A 27,862-nucleotide genomic window follows, 5' to 3' on the forward strand; every position below is an offset into this window, starting at 1 on the left:
ATTTGGAGATGAGGAACCAACATGTAGATACCATGGAGACAGCAGGGAATGTGGAACTAAGTCCTGGGAGAGAGATCCGGGTGAGATTTGGGAATTGTCTGAGTGCAGACGATGACTAAAGCCATGTGACGAGATGAGCTGCCCGGGAAATATTTATCGGATACAAGGAGGTGGGAGTTCAAGCAGTTAATCAGTGCAATTTATTGAGAGTTTGCTGTGTACGCCGCACTGTCCTAAGTACTTGGTAAGAAATACTGTAACGCTGAAAAATCATAAAGAAACTCAAAGTAGACAGCTTGAGCCTTGGGTAGGACAGGGACTATGAAAGCAACTGCAAGAGGCAAGGGTAGAGAGCATCCTGAAATTAGTGGATTTGACCATGCTGTAGGACTTTGTAAAGAGAACTGTCAAAGCAGTGTGGCTCAGTGGAAAGAGCCTGGGCTTGGGAGTCAGAGGTCATGGGTTCGACTCCTGGCTCTGCCACTTGTCAGCTGTGTGACTGTGGGCAAGTCACTTCACTTCTCTGTGCCTCAGTTACCTCATCTGTAAAATGGGGATTAAAACTGTGAGCCCCCACATGGGACAACCTGATTCCCCTGTATCTACCCCAGCGCTTAGAACAGTGCTCGGCACATAGTAAGCGCTTAACAAATACCACATTATTATTACTTGGAAGAGTACAGTATGGTTGATAGGATTCCTGCCCTCCAGCATCTTACTGTACTAGGAGGAGTCAAACATTAAAATAAAGTAGAGATGAGGGAAACAATAGAGCATTAAGATATGTGCATAACTAATATGATTTTGAGTTGAATACTTGAGTTCATGGGTAGGGCAGTGGAGAGGGAAAATAAGATGGGAAGGCGAGAGTGATTAGTTAGGGAAGGCACATAATAAGTGCTTAACACCTGCCACCAGTTTTTTATGGTATTGGTAAGCACTTACTATGTGACAGGCACTGTACTAAGTGCTGAGGTAGATCTAAGTTAATCAGGTTGGACAAACTCCATAGTCTTCATCCCCAATTTACAAATGAGGTAACTGAGGCCCAGAGAAGTGAAGTGATTTGCCCAAGGTCACAGCAGACAAGGAGCAGAGCCAAGATTAGAACCCAAGTCCTTCTGATTCTCGGGCATGTGCTCTATCCACTAATCCATGCTGCGTCTCACTATAATCATTATTATTATTACTGTGGTTGTAATTCTGGCCTCTGAGCCATTAACTCCAGCATCCTACTCATTTTTGTTTCTTATCTCTGCTGTTAAAGTGTTTTTTATTTCATTGCCCCTTATGGGTCTGCTGCTGGTCTCCTCTCCCCCTTTTTATGTTCAGATATTGAGTCCCATGAGGGGCAGGGACCAGGTCTAATTGAGAAGCAGCGTGGCCTAGTGGAAAGGTGGTGGGCCTGTGCATCAGAGGACCTGGATTCTAATCCTGACTCCACCTCTTTGCTGGGTGACGTTAGGCAAGTCACTTCACTTCTCTGTGCCTCAGTTACCTCATCTGGACAATCGGAGTGAAGACCGTGACTCCAACGTGGGACAGGGACTGTGTCCAACCTGATTATCTTTTATCTACCCCAGCATTTAATACAGTGCCTGGCACATAGTAAGTGCTTAATAATTACCACTATCATCATTATTATTAACAATAACAGTAATAATAATTGTCATTGATGTATTCTTTCCCAGTGCTCTGCCCAGAGTGTTATTATTATTATTACTTGGGTTTGTACCCATTATTCACCCACAACTCAACCCCACGGCACTTACGTACTTCTCCATAATTTATTTATTTACATTAATGTCTGCCTCCCCCTCTAGACTGTTAACTCACTGTAGGCAGGGAACATTTCTACCAACTTTGTCATGTTGTACTCTCCCAAATTCGTCCTACGGTGTTCTACATTCGGTAAGCTCCCAATAAATATAATTGATTGATTGACGATGATTATTAACAACTCCATCTATTAAGGCTGAATGTCTACATATAGGACACGAGGCAAGAGAGGTTTTGGCAAGAAACCTGGGAGACTCTGGAGTGAAATCCCTAGCTGTCTGCATCTATGGATGACATAAAAAAGAAAAAGAAAACCTATTCCTTAAAGAAACAGAGTACCTGCTATCATTAGAAGTTATCTTTTCAATTGGGGATTTAATTTAAATCAGAGGGACTTAAATATGGAGTGGTTAATACAGCTGGAGATTGAAAGAGTAAAACTCTGAAGCAGAAATGAGGATACAAAAAGTGTGTTAGGATCAAGCAATGAATCAATCGTATTTATTGAGAGCAGAGCTTGGGAGAGTACAATATACGAGAGATGGTAGAAATGTTCCCTGCCCACAAACCCACAAGACTAGCTTGAAGTCTAATGGGGGAGGCAGACACAAAAATAGATTACAGATATGTACATAAGTGCTGTCGAGTGAATAAAGGGAGCAAAACCAAATGTAAGGGTGACACAGAAGGGAGAGGGAGTAGGGAAAATGAGAGCTTAATTAGGGAAGGCTTATTGGAAAGGATTGGATTTTAATAAGGCTAGAGAGGGTGCCGAAAGGATGGTAGGAAGTGGATCGACTTTAAGAGGTCATTTTTCTTAGAAGAAAACCATCCTTCTGAGGGAGGCCACCCCAAGGGTTCAAAGGGCAGACTGAGCCGACGCTCAAGAGGAAGCAGTGTGGATTTTGTGTTTTTCTCTCTCAAATTCGTCCTGGGGTGGGAACACTGGATTCTAGAGCATTCCATCTAGGGTGGGGGAGAAATGATAAAGATCTCACTGCACCCCTTCCCTACCAACCCACTGGGGTCTTAACGGGCCACTTTGTTGTTGGTACCTGAGGCAGAAGAATGATATCCTGCTGCCCTTTTAGAACCGGACTCACTCAGCTGAGCAAACAGTGGTAAATTGTGCCTGTCAGTGGAGCGTGGAGAGGTTACAATAAGCAAAGACAAATACGGAACAGAGACGTTCGAGTCGAAATGCATCGGGATTCTACAGATGATGTTTCAAGTTTGAGCTCTGAAGACTCACTGAGAGTTGGAAGAGTTCCCCTCTGAAATGTCTTGATTTCATCAAGTAGTGGACCCAAACCCAAATTGCCTGATCTTGGAAAACCATCCCATTTCTGTGACTGAAAGCATAAAGTAATTAAATCGTGAATACGTGATTGAAGTTAGAGACTTGTCAATCAGTGAATCAGTGGTATTAACTGAGTCTTACTGTGCACGGAACACTGTACTAAGTGCTTGGGAGAGCATCATGTAAAAGAATCGGTGCACGTAATCCCTGCTTGCAAGGAACTTACAGTATAGAGGGATGCGTTAATGTACCAGAATGGAACGGGAGAGGATTAACCAGTCAGTCAGGATTATTTATTGAGCACTGTCCTAAGCCCTTAGGAGAGTATCGTCCAAGAGAGCTGGTATACCCAATCTCTTCTCTCCCAGAGTTTACAATCTAATGGGATAGAGGGAGATCTTGAATCCAGGATAAGGAACTTGAGGCCAAAGGAAAGAGGAGCTGAATTAGCCTCCCCCATTCTGAGCAACACCGTGAGCAGAAACAAATCTAAGGAGAAGAGCAACAGGATAGTGAGGCAGAAGAGCTGCAGGATGGGGAAGCCCCAGGGCAGAGCAGATTCCTCTTCCATGCTCTGGCATTCCCACCACTCCCATCTCCATCATTTCCATCTCTATCATTCCCATCTCCACCACTCTCAAGTCTTCAGTTTTTATGTTTGTCTTGCCCACTAGATTATCAACTACTTGAGAGTAAGGATTGTGTTTTGTTCTCTACATGCTCCCATGTGCCCAGTGAAGTTTCTCTCCACACTGGAGGTGAGCAGACTGTTCAGCACATACGTGCTCAGTATAGTCTTTAATGCACAGTAGGTGCTCAGTCCACTGCTCCATACAGTGTAGGTGCTCAGCACAGTGTAGGGGCTCATTCCTGTGCTCAGCACATAGGTGGTCAGCACAGTGTTCAACACGGTGAAGGTACTCAGGGCTCAGTACATAGGTGCTCAGTATAATGCTCAACACAGTGTAGGTGCTCAGAACAATGCTCAGCAAAGTGTAGAAGCTCAGTACAGTGATGATGAGGAAGAAGATGGTTGAGAAAAACAGATTGGGAGAGAGAAGTCAGAGCAAAGGCATTTATCCGTGGGTATCCTGCCATGATTCCCCTACTAGGTGTACTTCCTGAAGCTGCCTCTGTCTTTGTCTGCCTCTCCCTGCCTCTCCTCCTACCAACAGTCCCCCATGTCCCACACCATGGAAGCAGGGTGGAGAGGGCATTTCCACATTTCCTGATATCGAGGTGAGACCTCCTACTGGGTGGACGGCATGACAGAAGGAAACATGAAAAAATGTTCTGAAGTCGAAATATTCCATTCCCATGGACCTGAGCTACGAAAGGAGGTGGGGAGGGAGAGATGAAGGGAAGAGAGTGTCCTCTTTGAACAATCCCGTCAGGCAGGCGAGTAAACATGAGTTATCGTTCTCCGTTAATACAAACAACTGGGGAACAGGATATGGTATATCAACCTTGCTCACGAAAAACACAGCAAGTTCCCTTAGTGTGTGAGGATTCATTTCACGTTTAACTCTTCCCTTACCCCTATCAACGAGAAAGACTGACACACTGATCTTCTGAGAAATTTAGATCACTGTTTTCCTTTCCTGCCCTAAATCTAGTGAAAATGTAACACCTTCCTAAAGTGTACATAAACTTTATTTTCAGGTTACTCTAAATGTAATTTGTTCTTGACAAACGGTCCTAGGGAGACAGAAAGAATCCTGGTAGAAGACATGAGGCAAAGCAGCTACATTTACCTCCAACGATAAAATACCAATGCAAAAACTGTGTTTTGCACTTTCTGGAATAACAGATTCTTGTGTGGGAAGTTTGTGAGGCTGATCAGTAAAGACATATTATGCCAGCCACTCACTCAATCCTCAGATATCACCTTCCTTTTGGAGTTTTTCCAGGTATTTCTGTCTACATCTGCAGGGAAACCCACCTTCCTGTCATTATTCGGTCTCTTGTGCTTCCAGAGTGAACACAGCAAGGGTGAGTTTCTCTTAAAGGATGAAATTTATCCTCTCCATCACCTCACCTGCTCTGGACCTATTTTGTCTTGGTGTTCAGAGGTTATTACTGGACGCTGCAAGCTTTGTTTCACTGTAGAATGCTGGAGAGAGGCTGTTTTTTGAAAAAAAACAAAACAGTATTATTATTTGGGGAGAAAACTGGCTCAGAGGCTAGCCAGGGCTCTGGGTGTGTATTAGAAGACCTCATATTTGGATTCCTTCTGGAGCTTTCTCGGAATTGTGTATGGCCTAACAGGTCTAAGCATTCTTCTCCAATGACAGAGATCTCTTTTCCACACTGATCAGGCGGTGTGAGCGTATATTTCAATCATTGAAATGTTGCCCATCTTCCTCTTGTTATTGTTTTCTGCAGACACCATTAGCAAGCATTATATTCATCAGCCTATTTTAAAAAATGATGAAGAAGTTGCAGTTTGTTCTCGCTGGGAAAGAAGCATTCACGTCCACAACCAGTAGAAAAAACAAAACGTGAACGAAAATAAGCATCGAGGAGACCGTGCAGGTAAGGGAAATAGATCAAACTCTCCTAGTAAATGCCAGGTAATAAATCTGAAAAGTTAACAAAATAACCACTGCATGTTTAGGAAGAAAGTGCTTGCTTCTAAAGGAAGAAGGGAAAGCAATTTTTTTCCACTGAAAGTATATTGATTGTGAAAACAAAAGCACTTGTGCTTCAGGCAATAAGGTATCAAGCCCAGAGATTGATGATCTGAAAGTTTTATTAGACTGTTAATATCATTATTATTTATAGCAATAACTTTCTTCTGCATAGCACTGCATTAACATTTGGGAATATACCAGAAGCATATAAATTAAAGAAAAGCTCTTGCCCCCAGTGAGATTGCAACCTAAAGGCAGGCAAACAGAGAAAAAAATTAATTCCTAAACCTTAAAAATAGCCTTACCACCCACTCCCCCAGGCCTAAAATAGCCAAGGTTTCAACATTCTAAGTATTTTGCAAAGCCAAGATTCTTACTGCAGTGTCCCATTTTTTTCTCCTGAAAATGGTAAACGAAGTGCTTACTATGTGCCACACACTGTAGTAGATACAAAATAATCAGCTTGAATACAATCCATGTCCCGTATGGAGCTCAAAGTCTTCATCCCCATTTTACAGATGAGGTAACTGAGGCACTGAGAAGTGAAGTGACTTGCCTAAGGTTCCAGAGCAGACAAGTGGTGGAAATGGGATTAGAACCCCAATCCTTCTGACTTCCAAGCCTGTGCTCTATCCATTAAGCCATGCTGCTTCTATCCCAGAACTTTCTGTTGATCTACTGATGGATATTGTCCTAGAACAATGCTAATTCCTTCAGAGAATTTCTGTGAGGCAATGTCCAAGAGAGATGCACTGTGTATGATAAGGTTAAGAAAAGACATATTCAGCCTGAATAGCAAGACAAAATTACCCAAAGGTTAGCTGGAGAAGCCTTGTCTGAGTTTGGGAGTCCAAAGTCACCAATTGTTTTTCACATGTTCAGAGGCTTATAAAACTGATAGTTTCACTTAAAAAGAAAAAAAAAAACCTTAAAAAAAGGCAAGGGAGAAATGTCATCCAGGATCGTTCAGAGTATTTGCTGACTCTAAGACCTACTGGCCCTTTTAAATACAGACACGTTCTGTAAATCTTTGCCTTAGGTGGAAAAAGGTTTGCATTTTGTCCAGGTTGAACAAGAGTATAACATCAATCCTACACCGTGAAAGACCAGTTTTGCTTCAAATCGCTACATGAAGGAGATGTCAGTGATTCAGAATTTAGCAAAATGATTGCTCTTCAGCTGAAGAGAAGGGGCTGTTCTCCTTGAGCAAAAATTTTGTGAAGATCAGTATAACTAGAGGCAAACTGAAAATCAGAGAAAGGCCATATATGGGACAATTGCATCAATGCAACAGGGAGAGAAGCAGCGTGGCTCAATGGAAAAAGCAGCGGCTTGGGAGTCAGAGATCATGAATTCTAATCCCGGCTCTGCCACTTGTCAGCTGTGTGACTTTGGGCAAGTCACTTAACTTCTTTGTGCCTCAGTTCCCTCATCTGTAAAATGGGGATTAAGACAGTGAACCCCACGTGGGACAACCTGATTACTTGTATCCCCCCGGTGCTTAGAACAGTGCTTGGCACAAAGTAAGCGCTTAAATACCATCAATATTATTATTAGTGATCTTTATGTGATCCCAATGTGCAATAGAGGGTCTTAGTAGCGGACTGTTAGCAGAAGGATTTTCTCTTAAGTAGTGTCTTTTTCTAAAATGAAGGACACGTGTACTTACATCTGTAGTGTGTGTTTTTGTGTATTATCACAGACCTTTTTTTCTCTGTGTTCCACTTTCTCTGTCTCTCCCTCCTCTCTCTCTCCCTCCTCTTTTTCTCTTTCCCTCCTCTATTTCTCTTCTGTTCTCTCTCTCTCCTCTCTCTCTCTCTCTCTCTCTCTCTCTCTCTCTCTCTCTCTCTCTCTTTTCCCCCATTCCTCCCTCCTGACACATTGCTACCATGGGGTTGTGGGTACTTGAAAAGAGTAGCTCAGAAATAAAGAAAGAGAGGCTGGCAGTCAATTCTTGGAGGAAAGAATTTAGGGTATTGATAGGATCAAATTTCTACTTTACTGGGGTCAGATCAGTGTGTAAGACCCTGATGTTTTAGTTTAGATCACTCGTCCAGCTAGATTTGTTTTATTTTTGGAAAGAGGGGAAAGGCCATTTGTGTTGGAATGGAGGCAGGTGACTTGCTTCCACAATGAATGGAATGAACTGAATTTAACAGTTGATGCACTTTTTGAAAACAGCTTTTTGGGGAGTAGAATGCATTTATTTTTAGAGAGGAATAACGTCTCTTACCATATACCTACGTAGCACAGGTAGGAAAGAATGAAGTATTTTTTTAAATGGGTTTAAAATGTAAATCTGTATAGAACTTTTTTTTCTGCAGGGTGTAATGTCCACTTGGCACTCCTGTTCACATACACACCTACATAGACACACCCTCCCCCTCCCAGATGCATTCTGCACATAGTTTACATCTGACTTTTTCAACTGCAAGAATCAGATTGCAACCTCTCTCTCTAGAGACATTATGAAATTAGTTCTTGTCAGGTAGGTACCGGTGTCGATGCTCCAAAGCGTGACTATCTTCTGAGTTGTTTCGGGAGCAGTATTAGTAGTAATAATAATAATTGTGGTATTTGTTAAACGCTTATTATATGCCAACCACTGTACTCAGCGCTGGGGTGGATACCAACAAATCGAATTGGACAGAATCCCTGTGCCACATGGGACTCATAATCTCAATCCCCATACTCATAGTCTCAATCCCCATTTTACAGATGAGGTAACTGAGGCATAGAGAAGTAAAGTGGCTTCCCCAAGGTCACACATCAGACAAGTGGTGGAACTGGGATAATAATAATAATAACAATGGTATTTGTTAAGCGCTTACTATGTGCAGAGCACTGTTCTAAGCGCTGGGGTAGATACAGGGTAATCAGGTTGTCCCACGTGAGGCTCACAGTTAATCCCCATTTTACAGATGAGGTAACTGAGGCACAGAGAAGTTAAGTGACTTGCCCACAGTCACACAGCTGACAAGTGGCAGAGCCGGGAGTCGAACCCATGACCTCTGACTCCGAAGCCCAGGCTCTTTCCACTGAGCCACGCTGCTTTGAAGTTTAGAAACGTCCACTACCCAATATACCACAAACTATTCCTCCCCTGGATCTGTTTACCCTGGTCTCAAGCATGGAGGAACTGAAGCTGCTACAAAGAAAATCACTTCACAATTTTTCTTTGTTCGGTCAGGGTGTCCTTTCACAGGATTAGCGAAGAACCACACACGTATATGCAAAAGTTGAGGTAAATCTGAAGAATAGGAGTTGGAATTTCAGTTCTGACAGGTAAAGCCAGTAGAAAGCTTCCCTATCTTTAAAGCTCAGATCCTACCCAACAGATAACATTTCTTTCCCGAAACTGCTATTCTGAGCGTGAAAAAGAAAAACGAGTAGGGATTGATTGGGTCTGAAAGAAGATGGACAAGCATTTGCAAATGAATGATAAACTACAGAAAATGAGTTCAGACCTATTTAGTTCTAAAAATGGATCAGGAGCAGCAGCCAAACCAGTTTTTTTTTTAGTTTCCACTTCATGCGGAGCACTGTGCTACAGCCTAGTATGCTGAGCACTGTACCAGGCACTTTGGAGTATGCACCAGAAGCAAAAATCACAATCCCCACCCTAGAAGAGCATACTGTCTAATGGGGGAGACAGGTAGATGCCAATAGCAGTGTGAAGCAGTGTTGCTTAGTGGATAGAGCATAAAACTGGAAGTCAGGACACTTGGGTTCTCCTCCCAGTTCTGCCACTTCCTTGCTGTGTGACCTTGGGCGAGTCACATAACTTTCAGGGAGCCATTGCTCTTCCATAGGGTTTCTAGGAAATGTAGTTTAGAAATAAAATGTCTACTATCATAGATCCAACGATCAGTAGGTCAGCCAAAAAAAGAAAAGCGAACGGTCCCCAATTCCCCAGTCACATGCCTCTTTCCCCATCTTGCGGCTCAGACTTCCAAAAATATTCAAAGGAAGATTTAGCTGAAGGATCTTTAGCAGCCTCTTTATAAAATGGGCTGGGACTTTCCTTGGACTCTGGAGTCTCCTTTAAGGGAAGAAAGAGTTCAGTGAATCATTTTAATGGGGAGTTATAATCTCCTTGTGCAATATGACACATCCACTGATGTCAGCGGCAGACTGCCTGGGCAGATTAAGACCCTTTCCAACTTTCCAGTCTGAACTGAATTTCAAGATTTCTGCCACAGATCTGACCTTTCTGTTCCCTGGTAGAAAAGAACCGGCTTTCATAGCCATTTCCAAGCCCAATAGTTGCGTTTTTCTTCCCCAGTTGAAATCTCGGGGTTAATTCTAAGAACCCTCCTCAGCAATATTTAAGTTGTGGGAGCCTAAAATGGCCCTGAATATTTCTGAGTCTGCATACCTCCATAGAGGCCAATAGATTATCTGGAAATCCCTTTGCCACCGAGCCGAGTAGGTCAAGAGGTTTACTCTGGGTTCGTTCACTTGGTTTCAAACCCATCTCAGTGAAAACTCTGTGACTGCATTGTCTCCACTTAGTGACTCCAGGGTCTTCAGAATCCAAAAGATAAAAGCTCTTCTACCTTTCCCTAAGGTTTCCTAAGTGGGATGGCGGGAGGGGGGCAGGGTGGGGGGGCGTGTGTGTTTGTGGTATTTGTTAAGACCTTAAGATGTTCCGGTCACTGAACTAAGTACTGGGGTAGATACAAGACAATCAGGTTGGACACAATCCATGTCCCATAAGAGGCTCACAGTCCTAATCTCCATTTTACAGGTGAGGTAACTGAGACATGGAGAAGTCAAGTCACTTGCCCAAGGTCACAGAGCAGACAAACGGCAGAGTTGAGATTAAAACCGAGGTTCTGGGACTCCCAGGCCCCTGCTCTATCCACTATACCTAGCTGCTTCTCTAAATTTACTTGTAGCTGCCTGCTTCCTCTTTTTCTTTCAGTGCAGTGCTCTGCACACAGTAAGTGCTCAATAAATATGATCGAATATGGCAGCCTTTCAGTTTGGCTTCCCCAGTCTGCTTCCTAGCAGCAGACACTGAGGTTTGGTTAATAGTATGTGTCAGAAGTGGAAAAGCCAAATGACGGTTCATATCGACTGGCTCCTAGATTCTCTCTTTTTGACTCACTTCATGCCAGTGTGTGAGTCAACAAGCGTTTATTGAGATAGCCTCTGAGGAAGCCTTTTTAGCAGTGTGGCCAACTGGATAGAACACGGGCCTGGGAGTCAGAAGGACCTGAGTTCTAATCCCAGCTCCACCCGTTTTCTGTTGTGTGCTCTTGAGCAAAGTCACTTCACTGTTCTGTGATTCAGTGCCTAGCACATAGTAAGCGTTTAACAAATACCATAATTAATCATTATTATGATCTATAAAATGGAGATTAAGACCGTGAGGCCCCTATGGGACAGACACTCTGTCCAACCCTATTTGCTTATATCTGCCACAGCGCTTAGAACAGTGGCATATAATAATAATAATAATAATGACATTTGTTAAGCGCTTACTATGTGCCGAGCACTGTTCTAAGTGCTGCGGGAGATACAAGGTAATCGGGTTGTCCCATGTGGGGCTCACAGTCTTAATCCCCATTTTAAAGATGAAGTAACTGAGGTACCGAGAAGTCAAGCGACTTGCCCAAAGTCACCCAGCAGACAAGTGGCGGAGGTGGGATTAGAACCCATGATGGGATTAGAACCAATGACCTCTGACTCCCAAGCCTGTGCTCTTTCCACTAAACCAAGCTGCTTCTCCAAGAAAGCACTTAAATACCACAGTTATTAGGTGACTAGTACAAGTAGGTGGCCTGGTCCTGGCCTGGTCCTCGGTGTTTGGTGGCGAGCTTGTCTTGTGCCCACTTCCCCCAGGGTTGATAGCTGCCTCAATGGCAATGATAGCGGATAGGTATGGATCGAGACCCTGGCCCTTCTCTGCCTGCAGTTCTGGAATAATTCCACTGCAGAATTTAGAAGTCTGACAGAATAACGTGGATGTCAGAAGCAATGAGGTTGATTCATTCCCTGGACCACTCATGACAAGAGGATTCTAAATTCCTCTTGGTCTGGTCACTCTGAAGAGGAGATGACCTGTCCCTTCGGAAGTCTTAAGGCCCTACCATATGCTTATTCAGTCGATCGCTCAATCGTATTTATTGAGTGCTTACTGTGTGCCGAGCACTGTGCTAAGGCTCTTGGGAGAGTACGATACAATGGGATTGGTGCACGCGTTCCCTGCCCATGAGGAACTTACAGTCTATTCACGAAAAGCATCATGATTTTATGGCTAGAGCCCAGGGCAGGGAGTCAGGTGACCTGAGTTCTCATCTTGAGAAGCAGCATGGCCTAGTCAGAAGGTCATGGGTTCTAATTACTAATAGTTGTTAAGCGCTTACTATGGGTCAAGTACCGTTCTAAGCACCAGGGTAGATACAAGTTAATGAGGTTGGACAATCAGGTTAATTAACCAATCAGGTTAGTCAGGTCCCTGTCCCACGTGGGGCTCACTCTCTTAATCCCCATTTTCCAGATGAGGTAACTGAGGCCCAGTGAAGTGACAGTGACTTGCTCAAGGTCACCCAGCAGACATGTGGCAAAGCTGAGATTAGAACCTAGATCCTTCTGACTCCAAGGCCCATACTCTATCCACTAGACCATGCTGCTTCTCTTGTACTGATCCCAGCGGTAAGTGCTTAACAAATGCCACAATCATTATTTTTTTGTTGTTGTTGTTGTTGCTGTAATTATTTTGAAACATCGGCCCCTTGCCAAAGCTCTCAGCAATATAAAAATCCAGTCAGGGGCTCATTTTCTCATTTCCCAAACATCAGCACTGTACAGATGACTTGGACCAAACGAAATGGCAGAAAACTTGGTCATTAATTTCTCGATTTGTACATTCCAAGCACTTAGTAAAGTGATCTGCACATAGTAAGCGCTCAATAAATACTATTGAATGAATAGATGGTTTGGAAGTTTGAACACAGGGAGTCTGTGGAACGTGCAACTCTATGGATTGTGTTTGGGGAATGTAGCTTTTGTAACAAGCATGTGGGAGAGAAGAAGCATGGCCTAATGATAGATCACATGCCTTGGGTCAGAAGGACGTGGGTCTAATCCTAGCTCCACCACTGGTCTGCTGGGTGACGTAGGGAAAGTCACTTAACTTCTCTGAGCCTCAGTTACCTCATCTGTAAAATGGGGATGAAGACTGTGAGTCCGTGTGGGACATGGAATGTGTCCAACCTGATTACCTTGTATCTACCTCAGAGCTTAGAACAAGACCTGGCACATAGTAAGCACTGAAAAAAATACCATTAAAAAAAAAAGTCATGTTCTATCAACAAGTAGCCCTCTTTGAGTTAACTCCCTGAGCAAATGTCACCAACCTGAAATGCCATTAAAAACAAGATCTCCTTTCTCTCCACCCCTTTAATTCAGGAGAAAGGAAGATAAACATTGAATCTGGCACTCCAGCAGAGTAAATAAATTTATTCAAGTAACCTACACTATAATAATCCATCTGGGAAAAGGGGGGTAGGGGCAAAGCTATAACAGGTGGACATCTTGGTAAATGTATAATCAACTGTTTTTATTTATTTTATTTTCTGAGAAACCTCCCTGCTGGAAGCTCTGGGGACGTTGGTGCAAAGGCTGGCGACAAGAAAGGTTTCACTGAAATCGAGTGATTACCTTAGAACGACTCCCACTTCTGCCCTTAAATATTCCTCACCGGCTTCTTATAATAATAATAATAATTTTGGTATTTGTTAAGCGCTTACTATGTGCCGAGCACTGTTCTAAGCGCTGGGGGAGATACAGGGTCATCGGGTTGTCCCACATGAGGCTCACAGTTAATCCCCATTTTACAGATGAGGTAACTGAGGCACAGAGAAGTGAAGTGACTGGCCCACAGTCACACAGCTGACAAGTGGCAGAGCCGGGATTCGAACCCAAGACTTCTTGGCTTTGGTCTTTTTCCAACACAATACTAATAATATTAGTGGTATTTGTTAAGCGTTTACTATGCACTAAGCAGTGTTATAAGCGCTGGGGTAGATAGAAGGTAATCAAGTTAGACACAGTCCTGTCCTGCATGGGCTCACAATCTTAATCCCCATCTTACAGAAGAGTTAACTGAGGCACACAGAAATTACATCACTTGCCTAAGGTCACACAGCAGACCCATGGTGGAGCAGGGATTAGAACTCACATCCTCTGACTTCCGGGCCAGTGCTCTTTCCAGCAGGCCACACTGCTTCTTGTTGTGGAGTTTTTTAGTGGGATTTTGAGTAATGTATTTAGGCATGATATGGATGGGGAAGGAGTTTGCCCTGAGAAAGCACCTTCATCATCTAAGAATGAATATGTCTTGTTTTCAGAAAAGCAAAGAAAGCTGGGTTTGGGCAAGTTTACTGTTGGGGCTCATCTATTCCCAGGATAACATTCAGCTATTCCCAGGGAAACCATGGGTACATGTGAAAATACAGACAGCCTAAAGTTGCTAGGTGTGTTTTATGGAAAACACATCTACATGTTGTTTCTAAGGCAACTAGTAAGTAAATCTGACTTCTCTGAAATCCACACATGGATGTTGCTTGTTCATGAAGAGAGTTGCAGCAGAAGTTGAGGGAATTTCAGAATGCTTTGGTCATTTTGAACCAATCCATCAACTGTAGTAAGCGCTTCGGAGAGCATAATACAACAGAGTTGGTAGACGCATTCCCTGCTCACAATAAGCTCAGTCTAGAGGGGGAAAAGACATTAACATAAATAAATAAGTTATGGATTTGTACATAAGTGCTGTGAGGCTGAGGGAGGAGTGAATAAAGGGAGAAAATCAGGGTGACTCAGAAGGGAGTGGGAAAAGAGTAAGTGAGGGCTTAGTCAGGGAAGACCTCTCGGAGGAGATGTACCTTCATTAAGGCTTTGTAGGAGGGGAGAGTAATTGTCAGTTATGAGGAGGAAGGTGTTCCAGGCGTGGGTGAGGGGTTAGCGGCAAGATAGACAAGGTCGAGGTACAGTGAGTAGGTTGGCATTAGAGGAGCGAAGTGTGTGGGCTGAATGAAGTAGAAATTTGTGTTTTTAATGAGTAGGAGAGGACTTAAAAAATGTTTGGGGAAGGCTTAGTTTGACTGCCTCCTTTTATGTCCAAAAGACAGTTCATTCAAAGGCTCTTAAAATAGCTGTTCTGTCAGGTAAGGCAAGTGAACTCTCTCTGGATCTGTGAGAATGAGCCTGTGCTCTGGGGGAGCTAAATTGTTAAATGGTGCCACGGTGACCTCTTAGCCTTTGTTTTCCTCCCTAAGGAGAACAGTTCTCAACTGCCGAGTATTGTCTTTCCCCCATTCACCAGATGATCAGACTTAGCTTATTCAGCTAACGGGATAAAGTCGGTCCTAAAAGGATTTCCCTCTTTTCCCTTTTAGTAAAACAGTTTACTGCCTGCCAGCTGCATTGTCAGACTTCAAAGACACTCTTTGGTGGCAAAGAAATGAAGGAGAAAAAACAGACCCTAGATTCTAGAGAAGAAAAATCAAGTACTCTGGTACTTAGAGCTTTTCAAGTGATTCCTTGAATACAATCAATCAATCAGCAGAATTTATTGAGCACCTGCAGCGTATGGAGCACTCTACTAAGCTCTTGGGAGAGTACACTACAATATTCATTCAGACGTATTTATTAAGCGCTTGCTGTGTGCAGAGCACTGTACTAAGTGTTTGGGAAAACACAATACAGTGATAAAGAGTGACAATAGAGTTAGAAGATTTGTTCCCTCCCCAGTCTACGGTTAGTAGACTGTAAGGAGCTTACAGTCTAACAGGAGCTGTAGAGGACAATCTTTGAGATTCAAATGACTTCAAGTAATCACCTTCAAAGCCTTATTAAGGTGACATCTCCTCCAAGGGGGCTTCTCCAATTAAACCCTCTTTTCCCTGGCTCCCTCTCCCTTCTCCATTTCTATGTACTTGGATAATAATAATAATGATAGTATTTGTTAAGCGCTTACTATGTGCCTAGTACTGTTCTAAGCTCTGGGGTAGATGCAAGGTAATCAGGTTGTCCCACGTGGGGCTTACAGTCTTAATCTCCATTTTACAGATGAGGTAACTGAGGCACAGAGAAGTTAAGGGACTTGCCAGAAGTCACACAGCTGACAAGTGGCAGAGTTGGGATTAGAACTCTGACTCCCAAGCCAGTGCTCTTTCCACTAACCCATGCTGTGGCCTGTGGGCAAATGATATTTGCCCCACCCTCTCCCCCTCAGAATTGATCTTTAAATCGTGCATTATAAATTCTTTATATTAATATCTGCCTTCCCCTCTAGACTGAAAACTCACTGTGGGCAGGGAACATGTTTGCCAACTCTGTTGTATCATACTCTTCCAAGTGCTCAGAACAGTGTCCTGCACATAGTAAGCGCTCAAGAAATAGTATTGATGATGATGACAGCCAGGATTAAAAACAAGGTTCCCTGACTCCTGGCCCTTACTCTCCCCACTAGTCCAGCTCATTCCTGATCCTTTCATCTCTCTCTCCCTCTCACTTTTGCAAAAAAAACCAACAGGTCTGGGGATCTCTGAGGGTAGGGAAGGACTCAGTGAGGCTGTCTAGGCAAAAATGACTTTCCCCATTCCTCAGCGCAATCCTCACTAAATTTTTGTGAACAACTACAATAGAAAGTAAAGTGCACTGACATTTACAGGGAATTACTTCGGCTTCTTAAACACCCTTAAGACTGTGGATTCTCTTACCTGACCTGTTCTCCCAAGGAATCAGTTTCCTCTTTCTGCACATTGTCTGGCTGACAAAGAACATGTACAGATTTTAGTGACAGGGAAGGGAATCTCGAGGCATCCCCTATAACTCGACAGAAGCTCCAGAGAACAGCTTGTACTAAAAGGAATAATTGAATCGCGGCCTGGTTCCAGGTGGAGGTATGGGCCGCATTGTTCAGAGGCAGACGGATATTCAGATGCAGTGAAGGGCAGCTCATTATCGGTAGGGAGGTGTAAACAGAGAGATATGGGCAGAACTGTGCAAATGAGAATGCTGACTCAAATATTCACCCAAACCTGGCCTGTTAATTAAAAAAATAAATAAGGCAGGCCTCAAGAAAATGACCTTGAAGAAGCAAACTACTGTTCTTTCTGCTTGATTTACAGTGTCCGCCCATCATAATGCTTCATCCCTCCTCCATGGTCCCCCAAAAGGGACCCCACCCCTGAGTCTTCCCTGTGGAAACTCAAAGTTATTAGTAGCTCCATTTTCATTCCAAGTGCATTTTGATATCTTGCTCTGCTGTTTGATGTCAAGGTGTTTTCCTTCTACTTTAAGAAAATTATCACTGCTGAAGCCTTTACCTGTTTATGGTGGCAGCGTCAAGAGAATGGGATTTAAGGAGGCCAAGGCAATTCCTCTTTGAATCAAAAGTTTGGAAGTAATAATAATAATTGTGGTATTTGTTAAGCATTTATTAGGTTCCCATCAGTGTACCAAGCAATGGGGTAATAATGATGATAATAAAATATTAATAATTACATTTCTTAAGCACTTAGTTGGTGTCAGGAACTGCACTAAGCTCTGGGACAAGACAAGCAAGTCAGACACCATCCCTATCCCCCATGGGGCTCAGAGTCTAAGTAGGAGAGAGAACAAGTATCGAATCCCCATTTTACAGGTGAAAAAGCTGAGGCACCAAAAAGTTACATGACTTGCCCAAATTCACACATCAGCAAGTGGCCAGGCCAGAATTAGATCCCAGGTCTTCTCTGACTTCCAGACCTGAGCTCTTTTCACTAGGCCACACTGCTTTCTGAAGGGAAATAAGAAAAGACAGCTGCACAGAGTTCTCCCAGAATACAGGAGTTGCTTTTTGGCAAAGCTCTCTCTGTGCTACTCACTCACTTAATCAATCAATTAGTGGTATATATGGAGTACTTACTGTGTGCAGAACACGGTACTAAATGCTTGAGAGAGTAAAATACAACGGAGTTGGTAGACACACTCCCTACTCACAAGGAGCTTACACCCATTTTAATGCCACAAGTATTCCCATAAATCATTTCTTTCCCTGCATCCAAACAGGCTTATGTTATCAGGCAAATATTTCCTAATTCCCTACCAACACTCAAGTCAAAATATGTGAAATGTGAAAACACATATTTGGAAAAAACTGAGTTGATGATTGTCCCTAATCGACAGATGAGGAAAGAGGAATAGAGTGGTTTTAAGTGACTGTCTGTAAATCACACAATTTATATAGATCCTGCCTCTTTGTAAGTATTTCTCTTCTCCTGGCTTACTGCAAGCACTCAGTTCAGTTTCCAAGACTTCAGACCTGAGTTGTTCTGTCCTATTTCCATGGATTTGGACTCACAGATTCCCCTAACTTCTCCTCTGTCCCCAAGGTGGTTATTCTATCCAGTTTATGGCAGGCTCAGATAAATCAACCCTCTTTTCCCTTTCCCTTCTCTCAACTAGTTGTCTGTGGACTATTAGAACTTTGTGTCAAGCACTTAATAATGCGCTCTGCACACAGTGAGCACTCAATAAATATCACTGAGAGACTGAGTGATTATGTCACCTGATCATTTGGCAGCTTTGAAAATAGGATAGGTTCTCACCCTTAGCCGGTTTGCTCTTTACCATATTCATCCTGCCATAGAAGCCCTTTCTATATAAATACAAACACATATTAGACTTTACAAATTAGAGTTTTGTATTTGAACAGTGTAGAAATGATCATGCATAATCAAGGAGTCAGAGGGTATACTTAGAAGGTTCTAAACTCTTCCTGACCCTCTGGTTAGACATCTTTTTAAAAAGGGATTTGTTAAGCTCTTGCTATGTGTCATGCACTGTACTAAGCACTGGGGTAGATCAAGATAATCAGCTCAGATACAGTCCCTGTCTCATTTGGGGCTGACAGTCTCAATAGGAGAGAATTGAAGCACAGGGAAGTGAGGTGGCTTGCTCAAGGTACCACTTCGGGCAACTGAGAGAGTCGGGATTAAAATCTAAAACCTCTGGTTCCCAAACCTGTGCTTTTTTTCCTAGGCCACTGCTTCCCACTGCTGCAAAAATAGTAGAAAGGGCAACCACGGGACTCTCCATATTGGAGAAAATCATGCAGAAAATATCTGGATCCTACTGAACTTATTTGTGTCTCATTTTCCTTGTCTATAAAGTGGAGATTAGAACTGTGAGCGCTATGAGGGATAGGGACTGTGTCCAACCCAATTACTTTGCATCTACCTCAGCACTTTATACAGTGTCTGGCACGTAGTAAACACTTAACAAGTCCCATAAAAAAAATTAAAAACCCATACAGAAATTCCTTGTCAGAATAACTCTGTATAACACCAAAGGTTAGTGTCTTACTAATGTATGACCACCCCTATAGCAAATCATCGATTTGTTAGGAACCTTTGTTTTTCCAAATCCACTATTACTGGCTTTCTTGGTATCTAACACCGCTGTTGTGACTTTAGTTTCCAGTGGTTGATCTTTCCACTGATCTCCTTTCACTGATGCTGATTCCTCTCCATGGCTCGTTATCTTCTATTTTATATTAGCCTGATTGGATTTTTGTCCCTGTGAAACTCTTTGCTTTTCTTAATTGAACTGCAGAATATGTGTTTCAGTCCATTGCTTCAGATCATGATGTAGTTTCAACTGGCTGGAAAAATAAATTGATGATGACCTCAAGCATCAGAGCATGCAGCAGATTACTCCTTTCTCTGCAAAATATGAAAGATCATATAGAGCTAGGCCTGTAGTTCTAAAAAGCTCAGGTCGGGGAGTCAGAGGATCTGGATTCTAATTCTGACTCTGCCACTTATCTGCTGTTTGACCTTCAAGTCACTTAACTTCTCTCTGCCTGAATTATGCCATCTGTAAATTGGGGATTGAGACTGTGAGCCCTATGTGGAACAGGGACTGTGTCCAAACCAATTATCTTGTAAGGGTGCTTAGTACAGTGCTTGGCATATAGTAAGCACTTAAAAATGCCATTTAAAAATAAAAAACTTCCTGCCAATACTCATGCAAATCCTTGGATAGGCTGTGCAAGTGGTATACAGGCATTTCTTTCATCTCCCTCCCCAAACCACTTCTTCAGCCCGCTGTATTTTCTATATTCACCCTCTTCATTTTTCTAGGCCTGTGAGTCCAAGATCTCCAACGACCCCTTTTGGCCCATTCTGCCCTATTCTGCCTTGACCTCTCAGCTCTCACTTCCTCCCCCTAGATCAATGAATGATATTTGTTGAGCACTTACTGTGTGCCTAGCACTGTACTAAACACTTGGTAGAAACAGTACAATCGGACTCGTACCACAATCCTTGTCCACAAGGAGCTTACAGACTAGTCAGAAAAAGACATTCAAATCAATTACAGATCCCTCCCACTTTGACTTCATTCATTCAGTCAGTCCATCAGTCATATTTATTGAGTGCTTGCAGTGTGCAAAGCACTGTACTAAGCACTTGGGAGAGTACAATATAACTGTAAACAGACACATTCCCTGCCCACAGTGAGCTTACAGTTTAGAGGGGGAGACAGCATGTCTTGGGAAATGGGATAATAGTAATAATAATGATGGTATTTGTTAAGTGCTTACTATGTGCCAAGCACTGTTCTAAACTCTGGGGCAGATACAGGGTAATCAGGTTGTCCCACATGGGGCTCACAGTCTTAATCCCCATTTTACAGATGAAGGAACCTAGGAACAGAGAAGTTAAGTAACTTGTCCAAGGTCACATAGCAAAGTGGCAGAGCTGGGATCTTTCTACTAATCCATGCTGCTTCTTACCTTTTTCAGGTTCAATAAAGTTGGCAGGAACTGGAATTAGGAAGGAGCTATCAGAAGGATTGCTCCTTTGCTATCCTCAGTAGCACAGAATGATTTCACCAGCCTGACTCTACTTGCACTGAGAAGTGTGGTCTCCAACCACATTCTTTTTCGATGCCAGGGTTGGGAGAGGGAGTAGCAAAGAGAAGCAGTATTGCTTAATGAAAGAGCGTGGGCCTCGAGTCAAGAGATCTGGGCTCCAAAGTCTGCTCTGCCACTTACCAGCTGTGGGACTTTGGGCAAGTTATTTAACTTCCTTGGATCTCAGTTTCCTCATCTGTAAAATGGGGATTCAATACCTGTTCCTCATCCTACTTAGAATGTGAGCCCCAGATGGGACAGGGCTACTCATGAATCCTACTCATTCCTATTGCCACAAAATATGGAAATAGTGATATGGTATTTATTACCTTGAATTAAGCAGGGCTATTAGAGGAAGAAATGTCTTCAAATAATATCCGATTTGCCCCCTTTTAAATATCACTCCCTTATCAGCAAAGCCACTGAATAAATAACTTACACAATAAATTATTGTCAAAATGGAAGAAAAATTCACTTTGTAAGACCTTATATGTTCATCCTCCAGTCAGCTTCTGATGATATATAAGCTGCATTACCTAAATTAGAGGTACACTCTATCTCAGGAAAATAAAACTTTAGTGTTCACAGAGGAACATCTGACACATTTCTCTTCTCATGATATAAATCAGAAGACCAGCACACAACTATCCCAGGTTAAGCTACTTAGTTAACAGAGCAGGTCTGAGACTTCATGGTGGGAGCAGAATTTATTCCCAGCTGGGTTGACTCCTTCTAACATACTCAGCATTTAAAGAGAGACTGCATTTTAGATTTGAATAAAATGACAGAAAGATAACCTCTGCACGTTTTGCAATTTTGTTTCTAACGAAAAAGTACAGTACATCTGGAAAGACACACCCCCAACCACTTCAGTAGTTTCTCTGCTAGTGCAAAGGTTTAAAAGGTGGATTATCTGAGGAAACCTCTAAAACAAGGCAATATTGCCTCCTTCATGCACACAGATTATTCCCGTCTTTGATGAAGCTCTAACTTCACCACAGTTAATGACACTGAGTTTTCAGTTAACTGAAGTTCAGAGACAGAGGTGTAGATTCCATTTTGATTAAAGCTCTTTCTTTACTCCTGACTCCATTTTCTTTTGTCTTGTCTTATGCTGGTGAGTCGTCCCCGAACCATAGCCGCTCCATACACACATCTCTCCCGGAAGGCCCCACCTCCATCTGCAATAGTTCTGGTAGTGGATCCAAAGAGTTTTCTTGATAAAAATACAGAAGTGGTTTGCCACTGCCTTCTTCTGCTCAGTAAACTTGAGTCTCCCCCATCGACTCCTCTGATGTCACTGCTGCCCAGCACAGGTAAGTTTTGATTTGTAGCAGATTGCCTTCCACTCACTAGCCATTGCTCAAGCTAGGAATGGAACGGGTATGCTTCTGCTTGATTTTCCCTTCCATAACAGAGAATGATAGAGTACTGGAAATTCTCCAGGTGCCATCCTGAGAGGGGACAGTTTCTTTTACACTAGGTTTAATTTAGCCTCTGGATCCAGGCTATTATTTTAAAGTTTTTGAGTTCACTCATTTTAGAAGTTCAGAATTGAAATGCTCCTTCACTGGCTTCATTCTAAGAATTCTCTCTGTAGTAATAACTAATCACCTAAGGCTAATTCTGAGATAGAAGGAGGAGCTGGGGAGATCCTTGGATGTTTCCCCTTGCATATCACCACTGAGGTCACCTGCTCTCCCCTAATCTTCCTCAGTTTTGTCTCAACCTCCTTCTCTGTGTTCCTGGAAAACAGGAATTTCTGAGTGATATTACGAACATAAAGATAAAATGTAGAAGAGTTCAGGAGTGGGGAGATTGATGCTGAGTTTGGGGGTTGGTGAGAGGGAACTAGGAGAATCCTGGAGGGGCTAGGAGAAGGGATGGAGGGTCTATTTAATTTAATGCCTTGATGTTTCAGTTTCCTCACTGTAAATGGGGATTAAAACCCTATTTTCCCTCCCTCTTAGCCCGTAAGACCCATGTGACTTTGGGTGAGTCATTTAACTCCTCTGTGCTTCAATTACTTTATCTGTAAAATGAGGATTAAGACTATGAGCCCTACGTGGGACAACCTGATGCCTTGTATCTACCCCAGCACTTTGAACGGTGCATGGCACATAGTAAGCACTTAAATACCATAATAATAATTATTATTATTATTATCCCAGTACTTGGGACATAGTAAGTCCTTAATAAATGCCACAGTTATTCTTATTAGATCTCAACTCCCACAACTCCGGCCTTCAGTGTCAAAGGATTCCAGGTTACAAGGTTAATTTCTCATCACTCTTCCTGCAGGCTTGAAAGATAGCTTAATGACTTAGCTTCTCAAGAGGTTTCTAATCTAATTTCCTGACTTCCATCTTCCAAGGAAATGTAGGGGCATATTTCCTGAAATGATACTATTTTCTAACTTGAATCTACACATTTAGTAAGGTCAACATTTACCTCAGTGCATTACTGACTGGATTTTTTGCGTGTCTGTGAAATCCCTAAAAAAAGACATTTCACATTTGGCAGAGTATTCTAAGAAAATGACCGTAGCAAGTAAAAAAGGAACTTTAATAGCTTTACTTTTTGCACATCTGACTGCAGAAAGCTTTTATTTCTTTATTCTAAACAATTTTTTTCTTTCTCTCTAAATTAATTGCAAGCACTTTATGAGTAACCCAAATAAGTAGTGAAATTTGGACAGGAAGTAGTTGGTGTCAAAAATGTAGATAATTATTCCCATTTCCTTAAACCCCAGGAGAGACAATAAATCAAATCACCATCTCCAAAAGATGTAGAAACAGAGACTCGCTAGATCAGCAGCATGAAACAACCCATGGGTGACCGTTTCACTGCGAAGACACAGCAGATGTGAGGTCAACATTTTCATCAGGATAACACCATTTTATTCAAACCATTGCCTCAAGCCTTCTTCCATTTGCTGTCGCATTCTCCCATCCTGCTAACCTGTATTATATAGATGCAAACATTTACTATAGACATTCAATATGAGACCACATTAAAGGTATGAAAGAAGAATAATATTTTCTTTCCACATATTTAATAACATAAAGCCATCAGCAATGGAATTCTTAGGTCGGATTAAAGGTTGGTTCAATCCAGTAGCCTGTCTCCAAAATTGATAACAGTGCGTGTGAAAGGCACTGTGTGGTGGTTGAAAAAAAATAAACTTTTGAAGACCCCTGGATGCTCTAGCACTGTAGGGATTATTATTATATATTACCCTAGCACTTCACAGACAAAGCCAAGTGGAAGTCTTCTAGAAGCTTCCTGTTTAAGATATTCTATATTCGATTTGTGTTTGGAGGAAGGCAAAAGCCCAATCTCTTGGTATTGTCTTGAGCAGGCTGAAGAGAGTGTTCATAAACATGTGTGAAGTGATATTTTCCAAGCGCTTAGTACAGTGGTCTGCATGAAGTAAGTGCTTAATAAATACGATTGGATCAATGAAAAAATGATAGTCCTGTTAGGGTAGGAGATCAATCTCATCATCAAAAAGACCATTTCCCCTTCCAACTTCTCCCATCTAAGATTGAATATTGTGTTTTAATAAACTCAGCAGTCAATCCCATAAGGGTTCATAATTCATGCTCCCGACAAAATTTCTACACACAATAAAAACATTATTAATGCTCTTGGCAATGAGGATAAAAGAATTCTCATGTTTGCAGAAGCATTAGAGACATTTCTACAGGTTACTGTTTGTTTATAATACGTCAGTTGGATGGTTACAATAAACCAAGCCCGAGCCATATTTTAAATTTTTTTAAATGACCAAATGACGCTTAGTCCAGTGTAGCCAAAAATGTAACTTTTAAAAAAAATGGTTCTTCTGCCATCATATTTTAAAACAATGACCCCTGGGAAATTCAGTTCTTTCTCAGCATTTGGTGTCTTATTTCTGTCCATGACGTGAGTTTAGTGGTGTTAGGAAAGTGCTTGTGCTAAAAGCGTCTTTTGATTCATTATTCTTGGACCAGTGAGTCCAAGAATACAGTTTCCTTCAATATTAACCAATCCCCCAAGCTATCAGTGTTTCCCAAGGGCTTCTCCCAAAACGGCAGCAGAGGGTTCACCACTCTCCCATATTTTGGAGGGGTTGGGCCCAAATTGAGTAGATCCCAAAAGCCCGGGATTGTCAATCAAATATATTTAGTGAGCACTTACTATATGCAGAACACCAAATTAAAGGATTGGGGCAGAATAAGGCAACAAGAGTTCGTAGACATGATCCCTGCCCTCAAGGAGTTTACCATCTAGCAGAGAGGAGGCTGGGTCATGGTAAGATGAAGATGAGGTTTTGATGGGGTTGAACAGAGCTGGGCCTCCAAGACCAGTCCAAAGGGAATTCAGGATCTGGGAGGGTACGTACCTGCTAATTTTGTTGTATAGTACTCTCCCAAGCTCTTAGTACAGTGCTCTGCACATAATAAGTGCTCAATAAATAACTTTAATTGATTGATTGGAAGGCCATGGATGGGGAAGTCCTGGTGTGACCTAGCAGAAAGAGCACAGGCCTGGGAGTCAGAGAACCTGGGTTGTTCCGGCTCTGCCAATCACTTGCTGTGTGACCTTGGGCAAGTTACTTAATTGCTGTGTGCCTCACTTCTCCCTCTTACTTTGATAGACTGTGAGCCCCAAGCGGGACAGGAAATATGTCCAAACTAATTAATTTGTATCTGCCCAGGGGCTTAGAATAGTGTCTGACACATAGTAAGCACTTAACAAATACCACAGAAAAAAAAAGATGAAGGGAAGGATATGGCTAACTCTTCCAGGGCTATCATAGCCTGGAGAGGCTTCCAGCATCTTCCCTAGACCTACATTTTCCAGGTTTGACCCATAGGAAGCAGTCCAGGAAGGAGGGGAAAGGATAGGTGACCAGTGTTTCCATGTTCAGTCAGTCAGTCAATCCTATTTACTGAATTCTTACTATGTGCAGAGCACTATCTTAAGCACTTGGGAGAGTACTCTATAACGGTAAACAGACATGTTCACTGTGATCAACGAACTTACAGTCTAGAGGACAGTCTCTGTTGGGATTCCACTTTTTAGAGGCATTTTTCCTCCTTTACATAATAATAATAATAATAATGGTATTTGTTAAGCACTTACTATGTGCCAAGCACTGTTCTAAGCATTAGGGTAGATACAAGGTAATCAGGTTGTCCCACGTGGGGCTCACAGTCTTAATCCTCATTTTACAGATGAGGTAACTGAGGCACAGAGAAGTCAAGTGGCTTGCCCAAAGTCACAGCAGATAAGTGGAAAAAACAGGTTTAGAACCCACGTCCTCTGGCTCTCAAGCCTGTGCTCTTTTCACTAAGCCATGCTGGGCTTTATTGCTTTGGATTCACTCATTCAATCGTATTTATTGAGCACTTACTGTGTGCAAATCACTGTACTAAGTGCTTGGGAGAGTACAATATAACTATAAACACATTCCTGGCCTATAATGAGTTGTTGATCTAGACGAGGAGGGAGGCATTAATATACATAAATAAATAAAATGAATTACAGATATATACATTAAGTGCTGTGGACCGGGAGGGGGGACGAATGAAGGACGGAAGTCAGGGCGATGCAGAAGTGAGTGGGAGGAGAGAAGAGGAGAGCTCCTTAAAGCCTAAGGGACTGCGGTATTCACATACTCTCCTGGATGGGTGACTTAGATGACCTTTGCCAGGGTTTGGAAATCCGGATCTAATTTTACTTCTGACATGCAGACTCAGCAAAATTCAAGACTGGTCATAGTCTAATTTGTAGTGAATGAGGTACAGGGACTCAAGCTTTCATTCGGGTAAGGTCATGTTTTAAATTTGCATGACTTTGACTATATGTAGTCTTATTCCAGTGATGAGCATATCACCAGTCATTCATTCACAGGTTTCCTGGAAAGAGCAGCCTAACTGTATAATTGTTAGCTATTAATAGCATTTAAGATACTGAACTACTGATTCTATTTTTACTCTGAAAGGCAAAATGGCAATTTAGGGGCTATTAACTACCAAGCCCAGAGGCCTCAGGGCTCTGAATTGATAATCCCAGGGATGCTAGGGCTGCAAACAGCTAAAACCAGAGGTGCCAGAGTTGAGAATGGCTACACCTCAGTGATGCCAGGGAAGCCAGAGTGAACTCTCATAAAACCCTGGCATAAATTAAGTCCCACTCCTAGAATAATTATGGTACTTGTTAAGCATTTACTATGTTCATTCAGTCGTATTTATTGAGCACTTACTAAGTGCAGAGCACTGTATTAAGTGCTTGGAAAGTACAGTTCAGCCACAAATAGAGACAATCCCTACCCAACAGTGGGCTCACAGTCTACTGTGTGCCAAACACTGTTCTAAGCGCTGAGGTAGAATCAAATTCATCATGTTAGAAACCGTCCCTGTGGCTATCACTCTTATTCCCCATTGACAGATGAGGTAACTGAGGCCCAGAGAAGTTAAGTGACTTGCCCAAAGTCACACAACAGACAGATGGCGGAGCTGGGATTAGAACCCAGGTCCTTCTGACTCCCAGACCCAAGCTCTATCCACTAAACCACACTTTTCAGAGGTGAATTCTCCAAGCAAGCTATAAAAGGCCCACAGTCATACAGTCACTAAGGCAGTTAGAACTTCATTGTTGAGATACAGCCTAAAACGACTCTAAAGTTACACTTCTCTTTGGTAACTACTGTGAGGGCTTTACCTGATCCTTTTCATTCAACCCTGTGTTTTCTGTATCAATCCCACAAGTCAGGGCAAGTAAAATACCTCTGGTCTTTTAACCGAGTCGCTGTGGTTTTCCGTACTCTCCCTCCCCTCCCCAGCTCTCTCCTTCTGTGGGTTCTTTCAGCTCTGTTTGAGAAGGCAACTGATCAGTTTCTGTCTTTGATCCAAAGCAGAGAAACATCCCCTGATCCTCAGGATGTGTACTTTCCCAGACATTTAGTATAGCACATCGCATCCAGTGGGTGTTTGAAGAATAAAATTATTAATACCAATAATTTCTCTTCCTCCTTCTCCTTCCCACTATCATTCCCCACAGGGAGGGCCTGGTATGAACATGATCTTGAGTTTCCTTGGCCTTTTCCAGTATTTTATATTATACTGGTGAATTGGAGAATGAGAGGGATTAATCAGGGAAAGCTTCTTGGAGGAGGTGGCCTTGAGCATCAGCTAAACTTGATGATCCGCATAGAGTAAGCATTCAGTAAACATCCTTGATTGATTT

At 42.5% G+C, this 27,862-nt stretch overlaps 1 non-coding gene across 1 annotated transcript; it reads right to left on the reverse strand.

Moving 5' to 3' along the window:
* Positions 1-21,952: 21,952 nt before the first annotated feature.
* LOC114805792 lies at positions 21,953-22,090 on the reverse strand. Its single transcript, XR_003753815.1, has one exon. It is a non-coding gene; the product is annotated as a small nucleolar RNA SNORA7 (small nucleolar RNA).
* Between the last annotated feature and the right edge of the window lie 5,772 nt (positions 22,091-27,862).

Source organism: Ornithorhynchus anatinus, chromosome 19 (assembly GCF_004115215.2).
Source record: "Ornithorhynchus anatinus isolate Pmale09 chromosome 19, mOrnAna1.pri.v4, whole genome shotgun sequence".
Taxonomy (NCBI): domain Eukaryota; kingdom Metazoa; phylum Chordata; class Mammalia; order Monotremata; family Ornithorhynchidae; genus Ornithorhynchus; species Ornithorhynchus anatinus.